General features: G+C 39.1%; 1 protein-coding gene across 2 annotated transcripts in view; it reads right to left on the bottom strand.

Moving 5' to 3' along the window:
* Window positions 1-15,870, bottom strand: part of LOC109935612 (non-compact myelin associated protein) — a 71,535-nt gene that overhangs the window by 36,288 nt on the left and 19,377 nt on the right. The gene's annotated exons all lie outside the window — the stretch shown is intronic.

Here is a 15,870-nt window from a genome sequence, read left to right as displayed (position 1 = left end):
TGAAATGTCAGCCTTCCTGCTCCTATGATGCTGCTTGGCCTGCTGTGTTCATCCAGCTCTACAGCTTGTTATCTCTGCCTTCAGATTGTGGCTGATTTTCCAGACAAGCAGAATGCAGCTTCTTCCCATTCACATATGTGACCAGGATTTTAATTTATTTGATGGAGTATTCACTGATAATGGGACTGATCAGATATGAATATGTTCCTCTGAGCACGTAGTAGACAGCAAATTAGAACATCATAATGCGTTGCTTTCTTTCAGCTTGCTCATCATCTTGCAGTAAAAAAAACTATTGATTTGCTGCCTTGATGAACCTTTCCACAGAATAGTGGCATTTTCTGCTTAACGCAATATGGGCAACTGTTACGTTGATGCGATAGGTCTAATTGGAAAAGTTATCATGTAGCTTGTGACGCATGCTGTATTTAATACACAAATCAGCCAATATATTCAGGGGATTAAGAGATACACCAAAAGTTTCAGGTCTCAAAAACTTGCAGATTGATTTATTCAGCTTCACTCTTTGCAACACGCAAATGGTATCTCGCCTTCAGCCTCACTGTTTTTTTTAAGAACTTGTTGGCTAGAATAAAATTATTTTTGTCTCATTTGTTTCATGCCAGAACTGTTTTTCTTTTTGTAAATTGCACATTCAGGAGATGGTATTTCCACTATCAATAACAGCACAGCAGAGGATTCATCACAAATCAACATCACTAACAACCAAGCTGGTTATCATTTCGAAGGATATTCCAGCTTTTGACCTGTGTTTAATTTCCTGTTTGCCAGTAAAAAGTTAAAGTACACAATGTGCCGATTGCATCTGTGATACTTGCCGCCACTCAGTCTCCCTCACGGAGATACTGCATTCAAAATGGTCATCAAGTAAAATATTATCACTTTTCAGTTGCTTCATTTGCAGTAGTGCTGACAGCATCACACTTTTATTATTTAGTATATTTTTTCAGGCAAAGCCTATATAATGACATTAACTACTTGGAGACTCAATTTATGCAGTCTGATAGTGATTTTTTGATTTACCAAAGACACTTGACTTATGCTGAACATGATAACGAGAGTAACTTTAGTATTTAGTAATCTAGTACTATCTGATACTTTCCATGCAATATGATTTTAACCTTTACTTAGCTGATTAAAGAAGAATTCTATGCTGATAAGACTGCGGCTAAAAGAACCTTGACTATTGGAATAGACAGCGGATTTTTACAGTTCATATAATTAAACTACTTAAGGCTAGCATTTATTCTGCTGAATAAAAGAGAACCTCATGCTGTTTGTTAAGCAAACACAGCCCTTATTTACGTGAATTTGTCATTGTAACAGCAAGATATCTATTACATTGCCTCATGAATGACCCTATTTGAACACAATGCCTTTTCTCAAACAGGTCCTGGTTTGTCAAAATAAGTCAAGTTTAAAACAAAATGCTAGAATATTCTGAAGAAAATTGATGCTATTTATATTGGATTTTGAAATTTTGACTAAAATGTTAGTAACATCTCAATGAATTGATTGCAAATGTCTACTCCATTTCTACAATTATACAATGTATAATTCTATAATTAATACTTTCCAAGAGTAGTGTCCTTATCACAATTATTTCAGGATTTGAAGTTCATCCAATAACATGTAGAATATCTGATTGTTGAATAAACTCAGTACAATTTAAATGCACTGGTACCATCAAAGCATTGGGCATCAAACTTTCACATTCTATTGGTATTGTTCTTACAATGCGAATACTGCTCGAATTTGAATGCTGGAACCAGCCCACCAATGGACTGTAAGTGGAATCCCCTTGAAGACAGAGTTTCACCAATTTGAGCCTAAACTCTGGACTGGGATCAGACAATTTTAACACTATGCTGAACATAATTTTAATAAAAGATTAGAGTCATACAGCATGGAAACTGACCCTTCGGTCCAACTCGTCTTCTCCAGCCAGACATCCCAATCTGACCTAGTCCCATTTGACAACATCCCTCTAAACACTTTCTATTCATATACCCATTCAGATGTCTTTTAAATGTTATAATTGTACCAGCCTCTGGCAGCTCGTTCCAGACACACACCACCCTCTGTGTGTCTCAGGTCCTTTTTAAATCTTTCCCCTCTCACCTTAGACCTACGCACTCTAGTTTTGTATTTGCCCACCCTACAAAAAAGACCTTGGCTATTCACTCTACCCATGCCCTTTATGATTTTATAAATCTCTAAAAAGGTCAACCCTCAGCCTTTGACACTCCAGGGAAATTAGTGCCAGCCTATTCAGCCTGTCCCTATATCTCAAACCCTCCAGTCCTGACAATGTCATTATGAATCTTTTCTGCATCCTCTCAAGTTTAACAACATCCTTTCTATAGAAAGGTGATAAGAATTGTACGTAGTATTCTAAAAGTGGCTTCCCAATTCCTTTAGTCAATGTTCTAAGCAATGAAGGCAAGCAATTCAAATTTTAAAAACATGGCATGACTTTTGGGATGGATAAGATGGGGTTGTCTTGCATGCTATGGAAAATTATATGTACAGTAGAACACTCCACCCATCCTAAAATCTAAGCTTAGGTTTAAATCCTGTGCAAATAAAAATAGTGTCTTCCTTCTACCTGTGTAGAGTAAATTACAAACCAATTGTTTGAACATGTTGTTGCATTCAGGGATTACTGGGGTGGTGGGCGGGAATAAGTCACTGGGCTTTGTGGAGTTGAGCAACTGTCCATTGGCCTATGCTTTGTAAAACTTTAATCTAAAGGTATTCATACCCATTATGCAGTCTTTCACAACTTGAGTAGTAAATAATTGTGAAACAAAGCAACTAAACAAAAATGACTGCAGTGCCCTTGAAGATCAAAATGTATTCTCCCATAATTTTGATTTGCTTTAGCTTTAGTTGTTTGAGCATCACACACTTCTATGCATATTCCACTGACATTTACAAATGCAGTTAACAATGTGATAACAACCAGATAATCTGTATTGTCAATTTAGGGGCAGATATTGGCCAGGGTACCAGAAATAACTCCCCTGAGAATATTGTTGAAAAAAATTGTCAAAACTATTCAACTTGCACTCATCAGGATAATTCATAAGAAATGCCAAAATTAAGGGAAATCAATATTTATACGATACGAGAAAAGAATGCTCTGAATGGTAGAGGTGTTTGCATTGAGAATGTACCAGTTAATGGTGCCTGAATGTTAACTGCCAAGCTTTATTTAAATTTTAAACAAAACAAACTGAGACTGTTTGGTCAAGGGATTGCTCTAAGAACAGCAGTCACCTAATTTGTTGTGTAACTGCACATGTTCTTTACATCTGCAAACAGCAAGGGCTTGTATATTAATATATATAGATTCCAGTACATGCAAGTGTACCATACTGAGACCAAATGATAACCCTGGATTGGCCGTCAGCATAATTTTTCCAGTGATAAGGATGATGTAGTCGTCCAATTGTAAATTTACACCTAATATTGGACAGGCCTTGTTTAAAATTACAAGAAGCTTGTAGGTTAGTATGCATTAACTATTGCAATATCAATGACAATGCCTCTAACAACCAGAAACCACTGCCAGCCAAATCAGCATTTTCCTTTCAAGCAATTATTTTTGGCATTTGTGTGAATTGTCCTGATGTGTGCAAAATGAAAAGCTTCAATGACATGTCTTTTCCAGCAAAACTCAAGCTCAGTATTACCAAATTACCATCTCCTGTTTTTCTTCAAACAGAATTTTTAACATTCATCTGAATAAACCAGAGTCCCATCTTCCTAATGTCATATTCAAAAGGCATTTCTAATAGAATAGCACTTCCACCATATTTGCAGTTTTGATTTGTTTTGCAAATTGTTCAAGATCTGGAGTGGGACACAAACTCTTGCAGTTCAGAGACAAGAGTGCCACTAAGCCACAACTGACATGCTTGAGGCTTGCTAATATTGATTGCAGGTTAATATTCCCTCCACACCCTCAAAATATGCAGGATCTAGATTTGAAATTTAAAGAAATTAGGCAATCAATATGCTTGAAATTGAAACACAGTTGGTTGTTTCATCATAACTAATTATACAGAAAAGGACAGCAGAGCAGCACACAAGGGCCTGAAGCTGCAGAATGCTGAAGGTTTCCTTTTACATTCAGCACATTCCAGTGACAGAGGCATTTGTGTTTAGATACCAACATTAATCCTAGCAAATATGTCCAGTCACAAAAAGTCTGTTGTTCTCAGTTGCTTTCTGCATTCTTCTGCTCAACCAAAAGGACAGTTTGTGTTACAAGCACAACAGAAAGCTGAAAATACCAGAGCTGACATTTGGCTGAATATTGTAAGAAAAATAACAGTCAACCAGGGTACATATATTTAAGGTAGCAACATTTGTACCAATTACACTGGGGATAATTTTCCATTCCACTGATGTTAGTAAGTTGCAGGAGCAGTCTTGTATGATACTGTGCACCGTTCAAAGTGAAAACTAGCCCCAAACTTTCCTTTAGTTAATGTATGTTCGTGGTTGGAACAATAAACAGTTTGCTTGGATCATTTTGTAAATTTCTGCCATGACACTGTACTGTGTAGTAAGCTCTGAAATTTACAAAGAAATACCTTGGGAGTTGTGGCCTTAAATTGTAGGTGCCAGTTGTTTTGCCAGCTTTTTCCTGATGAACCAGACTCCTTACTGAATAGGGGTGAGCTCTATCACCAATTTGCTGGTGTATGTGCCTGTGATAACCAATGTTGATCTCTGTTGACTAATCTGAATTAATAAGAAGTCAAGGTCATTTCATCAGCTTTATTTAGCTGCCAGAAGGGGATGAATGGCAGAAGATGCTGTGCTTGTCAACTGCTGACATCACTGCATTGTATTATTCTGGTTGACTTGAATGGACAGTGTTCTGAGGAGATGCAAGCCTACCCTTTGGTGGATGCCATCGATATACCAGAGAGCTCAGGAGAAAGGAGACCAGTCACAAGGAAATTCCAAGCATGGAAATATCCTTCCTCAACTTAGCACTATTTGCGGTCATGGAGCATGTTTGAGGCAAATTGATATTAAGCTACAGAACAGGGTCGACAGCAAAGGGCATTGGTGATGATTTCCAGGATTTGGATGATTTTGTAGTCCCTCCATTGCAATCCTTGATTTATTTCCGGTGTGTGGTTTAAATCCTGCAGACTTCAGATCACTCGAAATGTAAGGTGCATTCATGTGTGTTTTGCAATAAGGCCTTATTCGATGAGGTTATTGGTACTGCTGTCAATGTAACCATTATACTTCAAACTGCTCACCTTACATGTAAATAATAAAAATTTAAAAGAGAATATCAAGGAGATTTAGACTATTCAGATGAGTTTAATAAAAATAGATTGACACTGATAGCAAGAAAAATTGTTTTGATATAAATACAGAGCAAGTATGGAAAGAGGCCTGACCAATAACAGATAGGAAACTACTTGATACTGTTGACGAAAGATTTTGTTTCCAAAATAAGAAGATAGGGGCTTTTCAAAAATCAGGATGGCTTGAGCCTCAGGGTAGAGTTAATCACTGTTTCCATTCAAATGGGAACCTGCATTGAATGTCCAACAAACCTGGCATCATGCACCTAATCCACTGACTTCCTGAATTATTGACCGCAACATTCTGACACTCACTAATCAATGGTTGCACATTAATCCCAGGGAATCACAGATCACACCATTGCTACCCTTTGATCATTGCTCACACCATTAAATCAAGCTCAATCATTAAATATATTAGTTATACTCACTTATCTCATTTTGCACCTCTAAACATGCTGCCCATTTATTTTGCATATTTCTGAAGCTTTGTTGATTTTATAATTTTTAATATCAAAGTTTTATTGAAGATATTTATTGAGCATGGAAGAAGTAAGATAGAAAAGCTCAAAAGAAGAACTATTATCATGATTGATTAAACAGTGAAAAGCAAGAAGGGAACAGAATGACAGATCAAACTTTTTATCCTTGTTTAATGCTTGATAAATTGTCACAACTTATCAGTGATAACCGTTCGAGTAGGAGGACAGCTATTATAATTTTGTCACAACTCCCTGGTGGCCACTATTCCCTCAGTGTTTGCAACCCCAAAACCTCAGCTCGCAACCCCACACAGGGTACTGACCCCCACTTTGGGAGATTCTGCACAGTAGATCATGAAGAACAGTTTCAATTTATCTACAACAGGAGAACCACAGGCCATGGCATCTACTTAAAAGGGGAAAATTTAAAACTAACCAGCAGAACCACTGTGAAAGACGGAGAAGGGTTAAGATCGTTAATCCACCTGTTCCATGCATATCCATTATCCTTTTGTTGGCAAATATTGAGGTACTAAGGTGCAATTTTTAATGGCTTATTTGTGGTTTCTTCTTTCATTAATTTAGCTAAGGCATTAACCTATTTACATGAAATAGAATGACATCTCCAACAATGCAGTAGAGAGAGGAATTGCAGACACATATGCTGTGAATTCATATTTTCATATGCCAAGACTAATTTCAGGGCCAATTAATTTAAAGAAAGTATGCACATAAATTTATATGGCAACTCAGGATGTCCCAGAATGTTTCGCTCACTGATGAACAGCAGTGACAAAATGAGCATCTTTAATTTACAATGCACGGAACAATGCAAAGATGGTAGTGTATAAATAAACAATGGGAAATATCCAGACTAGAAGAGCGCTCAGTTAGCTCAATGGTAGTTTGCTACAATGGACCCATATTTTGGGGTGAAGGGAGGTCAATCTTTATTCTCCCTGTTAATGACCATACAGTAATTACTGCCAAATATTAACAAATTCTGGATCGAGACTTTACCTCATTCAAAATCTTTCCACTCACTCAGAGTTAGAATTGAGCCGTATATGTACGGACAATATGAGAGGGCAGGATTGGGATCAGTGGATAGTATAACATGTTTGAATGATGCTAGTTGAGGGTTAAAAAGATGCAACATATGACTGTCCTCTGAGATACTGCCATGGGGTTTTTATTTAAACATCTGAGCAGGCAAATGGGTTGAAGGAGATCCCTGACAGCACAGTATTGCTCTGGAGTGTCAGGCTTAACTTTTATACTCAAATACTGGAATGGGACTTAGCCCCCACCCTTGTGATTCAGAGGACAGACTGGTGTTTCTTTAATATTTCATGACACCTTTTATTGCTGGATTAGTCTTGTCTGCAAACTGAAAATTACTTGGCTTTCTCATTTGCTCTCTTTTTCTTGCCATTACTTTGGTCTGAGCCTGACTTTGTGTCCTTTCTTGCTCAGCATTTGGGACTTACTCTTTTAATTTTGTTTACTTTGTTACTTCATTGTCCCTTTCAGTTTCTATTTCTTTATTCATACTCTCTCCTTCTCATGATTCAGCAGAGGGAAGTGTCTAAATGATAACAATTTACCCATTGTGCCAAAATGACAGACAGGAGTTTTCTGCTAATTGTCTGGAAGAACAATCGTGCTTAGTTCCACATCCCTGTTTTTCATCTGTAACAGTGTTCTTCACCTTCACAAAGACAAAGCAATGCATAGAACGTAAGCAGCACCAAATCCTCATTACTACAGGAACTACAGTTGATGTTACAAATGCAAAAATGTTTAGCAAAATGTGTACACTTAAAAAAGAAAAATTCTGGCTGATGCACATCAAGAGAACAGAATGCTGCGACACTATCTTACTGCATTTATCTCATAGTCTACACATGCCAGTGATGCTGTGATGGCAGTTTGAATAAAATTAAAGTTAACAATGTTTAAGAAACATTACCATCTGTGTTTTGAGCATCAAAAAAAAATGTGACAGGTTGGTGTTTTATTTCAATACAGTGAAATGTAATGGAAACATAAGAACAACAAATTAGGCTAGCCTTTATTTTAAGAATGGGAAATTAAGTCTTTTTCCTTCTATGTCGGACTGGAGGCCTGTGATCAGTGGTGTGCCACAAGGATTGATGCTGGGTCCACTGCTTTTTGTCATTTTTATATATAAATGATTTGGATGTGAATATAGGAGGTATGGTTTGTAAGTTTGCAGATGATATCAAAATAGGTGGTGCAGTGGACAGTGAAGAAGATTATCTCAGAGCACAACGGGACCTTGGCCAGATTTGCCAATGGGTCGAGGAGTGGCAGATGGAATTTAATTTAGATAAATGTGAGATGGTGCGTTTTGGTAAAGCAAACCAGGGCAGGACTTATACACATAAACAGGATGAATAGCCAAGGTCTTTCTCCTGGGGTGGGAAAGTCCAAAACTAGAGAGGGGAAAGATTTATAAAAGGACCTGAGGGGTAATTTTTTCACAAAGAGGGTGGTGTGTGTATGGAACAAGCTGCGAGAGGAAGTGGTGGAGGCTGGTACAATTACAATATTTAAAAGGCATCTGGATGGGTCTATGAATAGGAAGAGCTTAGAGGGATATGGGCCAAATGCTGGCAAATGGGACGAGGTCAGATTGGGATGTTTTTTCGAGTTGGGCTGAAGGATCTGTTTCCATGCTGTATGATTCTATCTGGTCAGTACTAGCATTAAGAAGTGATATTATACCGGCCATTAAGTCGATAATCTAGAGATGCTCCCTCATACTCCTGGTGCATCTCCATGTTGTTACACAAAAAGCATTTTGCACTCAATGAACCTGCTAAGGGCGATTGCAAAAGTGTAAAAATAAAAACACCAGTTAAAAATAATCTCCTCTGGACAGTATATTTATTTCACAAAAATTGATCTTTAATGTAACATTTACACTATACCCATGAAATTGTGTAAATCTAGACTCAGGTTTGACCACAGTAGATTCTCACTCTACTTTGCTGACATGGACCCTCGACTTAGACAATAATTTAGGGTGTTCGTTTGTATTGTGTTGTAACCGCAGGCTTAATGCTTCGCAGTTCTAATTAGCTATCAGTTTGAAGGCATGCTGCATCACCAATCCCATCTTAATTTGATACTGATTAAGAGATGTTAAAATCTTGAAAGCACAAAACTAGTAGTTATCGCAATATTTAAAGCTTTCTTTCAAAAACAAACTTAATGATACTATCTTCATGCACAGCTACTGGTCATAATATTATATTGTTCCCTGTAAAAAATGTAATGATTGGCTCTTCTTGACAACATCCAAACCAATTCTCCATTAAATTCTCCATGCAGTTGCTATGACCAACAGTGGAACGCAGCGTGTAACTAGTGCAGGCGCTGGTTGAGTACTTTAGATGGGTCAGTTTTCCAATGTGTGCAGGAGGGTTTCCTGACACAGTATGTAGATAGGCCAACAAGAGGCGAGGCCACATTGGATTTGGTACTGGGTAATGAACCAGGCCAGGTGTTAGATTTGGAGGTAGGTGACCACTTTGGTGATAGTGACCACAATTCGGTTACGTTTACTTTAGCGATGGAAAGGGATCGGTATATACCGCAAGGCAAGAGTTATAGCTGGGGGAAAGGCAATTATGAGGCGATTAGGCAAGATTTAGGATGCATAGGATGGAGAAGGAAACTGCAGGGGCTGGGCACAATTGAAATGTGGAGCTTGTTCAAGGAACAGCTACTGCGTGTCCTTGAGAAGTATGTACCTGTCAGGCAGGGAGGAAGTGGTCGAGCGAGGGAACCGTGGTTTACTAAAGAAGTTGAATCTCTTGTCAAGAGGAAGAAGGAGGCTTATATAGAGATGAGGCGTGAAGGCTCAGTTAGGGCGCTTGAGAGTTACAAGTCAGCCAGGAAGGACCTAAAGAGAGAGCTAAGAAGAGCCAGGAGGGGACACAAGAAATCTTTAGCAGGTAGGATCAAGGAAAACCCTAAAGCTTTCTATAGGTATGTCAGGAATAAAAGAATGACTAGAGTAAGATTAGGGCCAGTCAAGGACAGTAGTGGGAAGTTGTGCGTGGAGCCTGAAGAGGTAGGAGAGGCGCTAAATGCATATTTTTCGTCAGTATTCACATAGGAAAAAGACAATGTTGTTGAGGAGAATACTGAGATACAGGCTATTAGACTACACGGGATTGAGGTTCATAAGGAGGAGGTGTTAGCAATTCTGGAAGGTGTGAAAATAGATAAGTCCCCTGGGCCGGATGGGATTTATCCTAGGATTCTCTGGGAAGCTAGAGAGGAGATTGCAGAGCCTTTGGCTTTGATCTTTATGTCGTCATTGTCTACAGGAATAGTGCCAGAAGACTGGAGACTAGCAAATGTTGTCCCCTTGTTCAAGAAGGGGAGTAGAGACAACCCTGGTAATTATAGACCAGTGAGCCTTACTTCGGTTGTGGGTAAAGTGTTGGAAAGGATTATAAGAGATAGGATTTATAATCATCTAGAAAGGAATAATTTGATTAGGGATAGTCAACACGGTTTTGTGAAGGGTAGGTCGTGCCTCACAAACCTTATTGAGTTCTTTGAGAAGGTGACCAAACAGGTGGATGAGGGTAAAGCGGTTGATGTGGTGTATATGGATTTCAGTAAAGCGTTTGATAAGGTTCCCCATGATAGGCTATTGCAAAAAATACAGAGGCATGGGATTGAGGGTGATTTAGCGGTTTGGATCAGAAATTGGCTAGCTGTAAGAAGACAGAGGGTGGTGGTTGATGGGAAATGTTCATCCTGGAGTTAAGTTACTAGTGCTGTACCTCAAGGATCTGTTTTGGGGCCACTGCTGGTTTGTCATTTTTATAAATGACCTGGATGAGGGCGTAGAAGGATGGGTTAGTAAATTTGCGGATGACACCAAAGTCAGTGGAGTTGTGGATAGTGCAGAAGGATGTTGCAGGTTACAGAGGGACATAGATAAGCTGCAGAGCTGGGCTGAGAGGTGGCAAATGGAGTTTAATGCAGAAAAGTGTGAGGTGATTCACTTTGGAAGGAGTAACAGGAATACAGAGTACTGGGCTAATGGTAAGGTTCTTGGTAGTGTGGATGAGCAGAGAGATCTTGGTGTCCATGCGCATAGATCCCTGAAAGTTGATAGGGTTGTTAAGAAGGCGTACGGTGTGTTAGGTTTTATTGGTAGAGGGATTGAGTTTCGGAGCCATGAGGTCATGTTGCAGCTGTACAAAACTCTGGTGCGGCCGCACTTGGAGTATTGCGTACAGTTCTGGTCACCGCATTATAGGAAGGATGTGGAAGCATTGGAAAGGGTGCAGAGGAGATTTACCAGGATGTTGCCTGGTATGGAGGGAAGGTCTTATGAGGAAAGGCTGAGGGACTTGAGGCTGTTTTCGTTAGAGAGAAGAAGGTTAAGAGGTGACTTAATAGAGACATACAAGATGATCAGAGGATTAGATAGGGTGGACAGTGGGAGACTTTCTCCTCGGATGGTAGTGGCTAGCATGAGGGGACATAGCTTTAAACTGAGGGGTGATAGATATAGGTCAGATGTCAGAGGTAGGTTCTTTACTCAGAGAGTAGTAAGGTCGTGGAATGCCCTGCCTGCAAAAGTAGTAGACTCGCCAAATTTAAGGGCATTTAAATGGTCATTGGATAAACATATGGATGATAATGGAATAGTTTAGGTTAGATGGGCTTCAGATTGGTTTCACAGGTCGGTGCAACATCGAGGGCCGAAGGGCCTGTACTGCGCTGCAATGTTCTATGTTCTATGGTTGCATGTTAATAAAATGTTTTGATGAGAGATTGTACAGTGAAGCACTATGACTAGGAAAGAAGTGTTACGATCTGAGATGAATTACAATCCATGAATCTGTATCTAATTCTTATTAAAATGGAGAGAATAATGACAAAAAATCAAGAAATAAATGGAAGTTGAAAAGAGGACCCTTGATCCACCTAATCTATCCTTTATGTAAACCATGTATAGAATCTCCCACCTTGATCTCTATTGCACGCACTTCATTTCCTGAGGATTTAGGAGTGTTTAAACATCCCGTCCCTGTACTACAGCAGTATTATAGCTATTGCATGCTCTGCCTACGGGATACGCTGCAGCAAGTCAACTAGGCTTCTTCATCAGTAAATAGCTCTACTACCGAGAAAAGCATGGACAGCGGGTGCATAGGAATACCAGCATCTCTACATTCTCCTCCAAGGTTAGAATGTATTGAATTCAATGCTCTTCCCGAGACTAGTTTTGAGGCAGATTTGATCAGATAGGAGGGTGGCTTTTGGGGATTCTATCTCTGCTTCAATCACGTCTGAGATGGGGAGGCTCACAGACTATCTTTCCACCCCGCTGCCGACTGAGGCCTTTAAGTAAGAGATCAATGCCTACCTACTGACCTCACCCTGCTACTGCACCACAGGATCTCTTGACAGTGAAAGCAGACTTTATGAAACAAAGTCAAAAAGTACCAGGAACAGATGACCATCTTGTCTTGCAGGGAATCAGAAAACCACAACCCTGTCAGATCTACTTGTGGACTTCTCTTGGTTATCCCTCATTCAAAGCCAGTGATTGATCAAGGCATTGGCATTGGGATAGGTACCCTGCTGACAGTTACACTCTTGTTATTGCTGTTGACACCCTCTACCCCATGACTCCCCCATTCTGACCTCACTCACCTGTGGCCTGTCTCTTGGGCCTCTCCCTGGATGCATTACTGTTAGCTAATCCTCCCCCCATCCCTCCCGACAGTGACTGCCTGCAATGATCAGCTGCCATCCTTCAAATGGCCAGGGGATTGGGGGTGGAGCGAGGGGTCGATGGTAAGGTTTCCACAAGTGGGGTCCTCCACCCTGCAGGAAGGCCCACCATTGGTCACTTCCATTGTCTCTTAGGCACTTAATTCAAACAGACCTCTTCCAAAGGAGGAGACATGAAGATCCTGTGCGATATCCCCATCACCTCAGTTAAATACCCACCCAAGTCACACATGTTCCCAACTTCATATATCACATTCCTCAATCCTCAGTTGGTTAAACATGGCACTTCCCTAACCAACTGAAGCAGTATCTTCATCACAGTGATGTCAGTCATTAAAATTAATGCAAAACCAATTGATGCAATATTCCAGATGAGAGCTTATTGATGGACGGCTGGATGCTTATTTGAGATACTATCAAACATTCTGGAGATGGAGCTAAGTGTTTGATTAAAATTTGTTATCCAGTTTCCAATTCCAATAACTGCACAAACAATTGTTCTTATCTAGTTTTGACAAAGAACAACCTTTCATTGTTTTAATCCATGATTGCTGTTCCAAAATCATAAAGTTATATTCATCTACACTAAAGTCCAATCTAAATTCATTAACCCCTTAACCTATTTAGACACAATCTGTTTCATTTTGTTGTAGTACTGTACTGTAGTACTGTAGTACTGTAGTCACATTGGTAATGTATTTGCTTATGGTACAGGCTATAAGTCTGTCTTTTCTATTGTTTCCATTCTCAAGGGTCAAGCTTCCATTGAACTGGCTCACTCTTATGTACTGCAGCAGTTTGCCATTGCATTCTGCAAGGTGGCTGACCAGAAAACTCTCACACTCTCAAGGCCAACCATCAGACATATTGGGAGGATTTACAGTCTGACAATCCACGTATTTGGCACCATGACAAATGCACCCTCCCTGTCCATTATTCTTGAAATGGGACTTGACCCCAGTGCTTCTGCTCCAGAGGTAAGCAACTGCACCACATGACCTCATGCCAGTGAAAAGAAACTTTTAAGAAATGACAAAGATCATACACTGACCACAGTTCAGAGAAGAAGCACTTTGTGTTGAAACCCAGGTCATGCTCTTCTATTTTTGTGAGGATCTCTTTGTTAGAAACAACACTGAATTGCAAGACAAGCACAAAAATTAAGTTACATTCATGTACACTAAAATCCAACTTAAATTAATTGTCCATGCCAATATGTTACCTGCTACACCATGAACTTTTATTTTCCACAATAACCTCTGATGTTATCACCTTATCAAATGCCTTCTGGAATTCTAAATACAAACATCAACGCCCTTATCTACAGCACAAGTTACTTCTTCAAAGTACTCCAGTAAATTAGTTAAACATGATTTCCCTTTAACAAAATAATATTGGCTCTCCCTGATTACGTTGAACCTATCCAAGTGCACTGTTATTATGTCTTTAATAATAGCTTCTAACATTTTCCTGTTGACAGATGTTAAGCTAACTAGCCTATAGTTTCCTGCTTTCTGATTCCCTCCATTTTTGAACATATTTGCATGCAGGTAAGTAAACATAAAGAAACAATGCATCTGGAAGGTATGGAGAGTGTGGGACACAAACAAAAAAACAGCGAAAGACAGGAAATGGAAATGACTACAGTATTACTAAAAGGAAAAACATTGAATCAAAAATGGAGGAATACTGAGATAACAAAAGTTTGTGGTGGTCGCAGAGTGAAAATAAAAGAAAAATCATGGAGTGACAAGAGTAAAAACACACAAGAACCAGAAAAAAAGGCACATTTTGGATTTTGTGTTGTTTATGGACAATGCATTTAATGCATTTTGGTTTCATTAAATGTGGATTTTAGTCTTGCTTCTCCTAATAGTATGAGTTGTGTGCACAATGGATCTAGCCTCCAGCCAAAATTTCTCTGCATAATAAGGTTTAAAAACTACTGTTACTATTTATTTTTAAAGCAAATAAGACAATCAAAAAGAGAAAGGAATTTTCTAGGTTTTTTTCTGATTTTGTGGTGAGTTTGAGGATTTATAACCAGCTGGAGAGAAACAAAAAAACCACTAATGCCCTGTGTTTAATGGCATACTAAAAAGAGATTAACTGATCATTTATCTCATGACTGTGGAACTTTGTGTATTGCCTTTTGTACTTGCTGACAGTGCATTTACACTTTATTAAAGTAATTATTTGGCTGTAAAGCAACTTTTGGCATTCTAGAGGACTTGAACATTGGTTAGTGTTATAAGTATTGCTTAGTTGAAGGATCTTCAAAAGGAATTACCACTAAACGACCTTGGAACTGATCAGCAACATCTAGGTCATGTGACATAAGAGGCTGCAGCTCCACTTTATCAGAGAGAATAATAAATGAGGTGCCACTTGGTTATAAATCTCCAATCCTTAATCCAACAGCAAACTCATCTAATTTACACTGAGTATTACACCAGATGATTATTGGTTTTATGCAAAGTGACCATTAATGTTTGCATGATGGTAATTTGACTTCTGTTCTTGAGAAATAAGGGCTGAACATTTCCCCTCTATTTTGAGCAAGACAGTAATGTTTGACGAAGCCTGTCACAAACAGATCAGTCAGGGCTTCCAACATTCTGGCCGATGTGGGAAAGTTGGAAGTGCATAACCTGTTGAAAAGAATGCTGTCATTTTGGTGTATGGTAACCCCAAAGATCCATGCGAATTGCTAAAGACACACTCCTACTGGTTTATCCAAATTCACATTTTCACTTCATTGGGAAATTCAACATCAACGGTGCCAATTAATGAATATTGCTTTCAGTATCAGATCAATATCTTGACCCATATCTATCAAGCAATGACTTTCAAATGAACATGCACTACTTGTTTACAAACAGCCATCAGAATGTTGGTAGGCAGCTTCACAGTTGCTGCAAGACTGGTCTCTGTGCCCAGCTACCACTGAAAGAACTGCTAGGTGCCTGTCAGTGATATTGAGATTTTCCACAACCAGTGGGCATAGCAGGGTTTGGAGTATGCGTGGATGGACTACATTCCATTTTAATTTAATTCCATACACAATATTGTTTCGGCATCTTTAAAAGGTGACTATTTAGTAAACTAAATTCTGACTGATTGTATCAACCATAGAATTATTCAAAAAAGGAGAAACTTTGCTTTTATTTGCCTTAACTTCTTCCAGATTGCTCCAAATGAAATGCAATTACTATTACTTTTCTAAGCAC

This window comes from Rhincodon typus, chromosome 27 (assembly GCF_021869965.1).
Source record: "Rhincodon typus isolate 14 chromosome 27, sRhiTyp1.1, whole genome shotgun sequence".
Taxonomy (NCBI): Eukaryota; Metazoa; Chordata; class Chondrichthyes; order Orectolobiformes; family Rhincodontidae; genus Rhincodon; species Rhincodon typus.
This window is presented reverse-complemented; position numbering and strand designations above follow the sequence as displayed.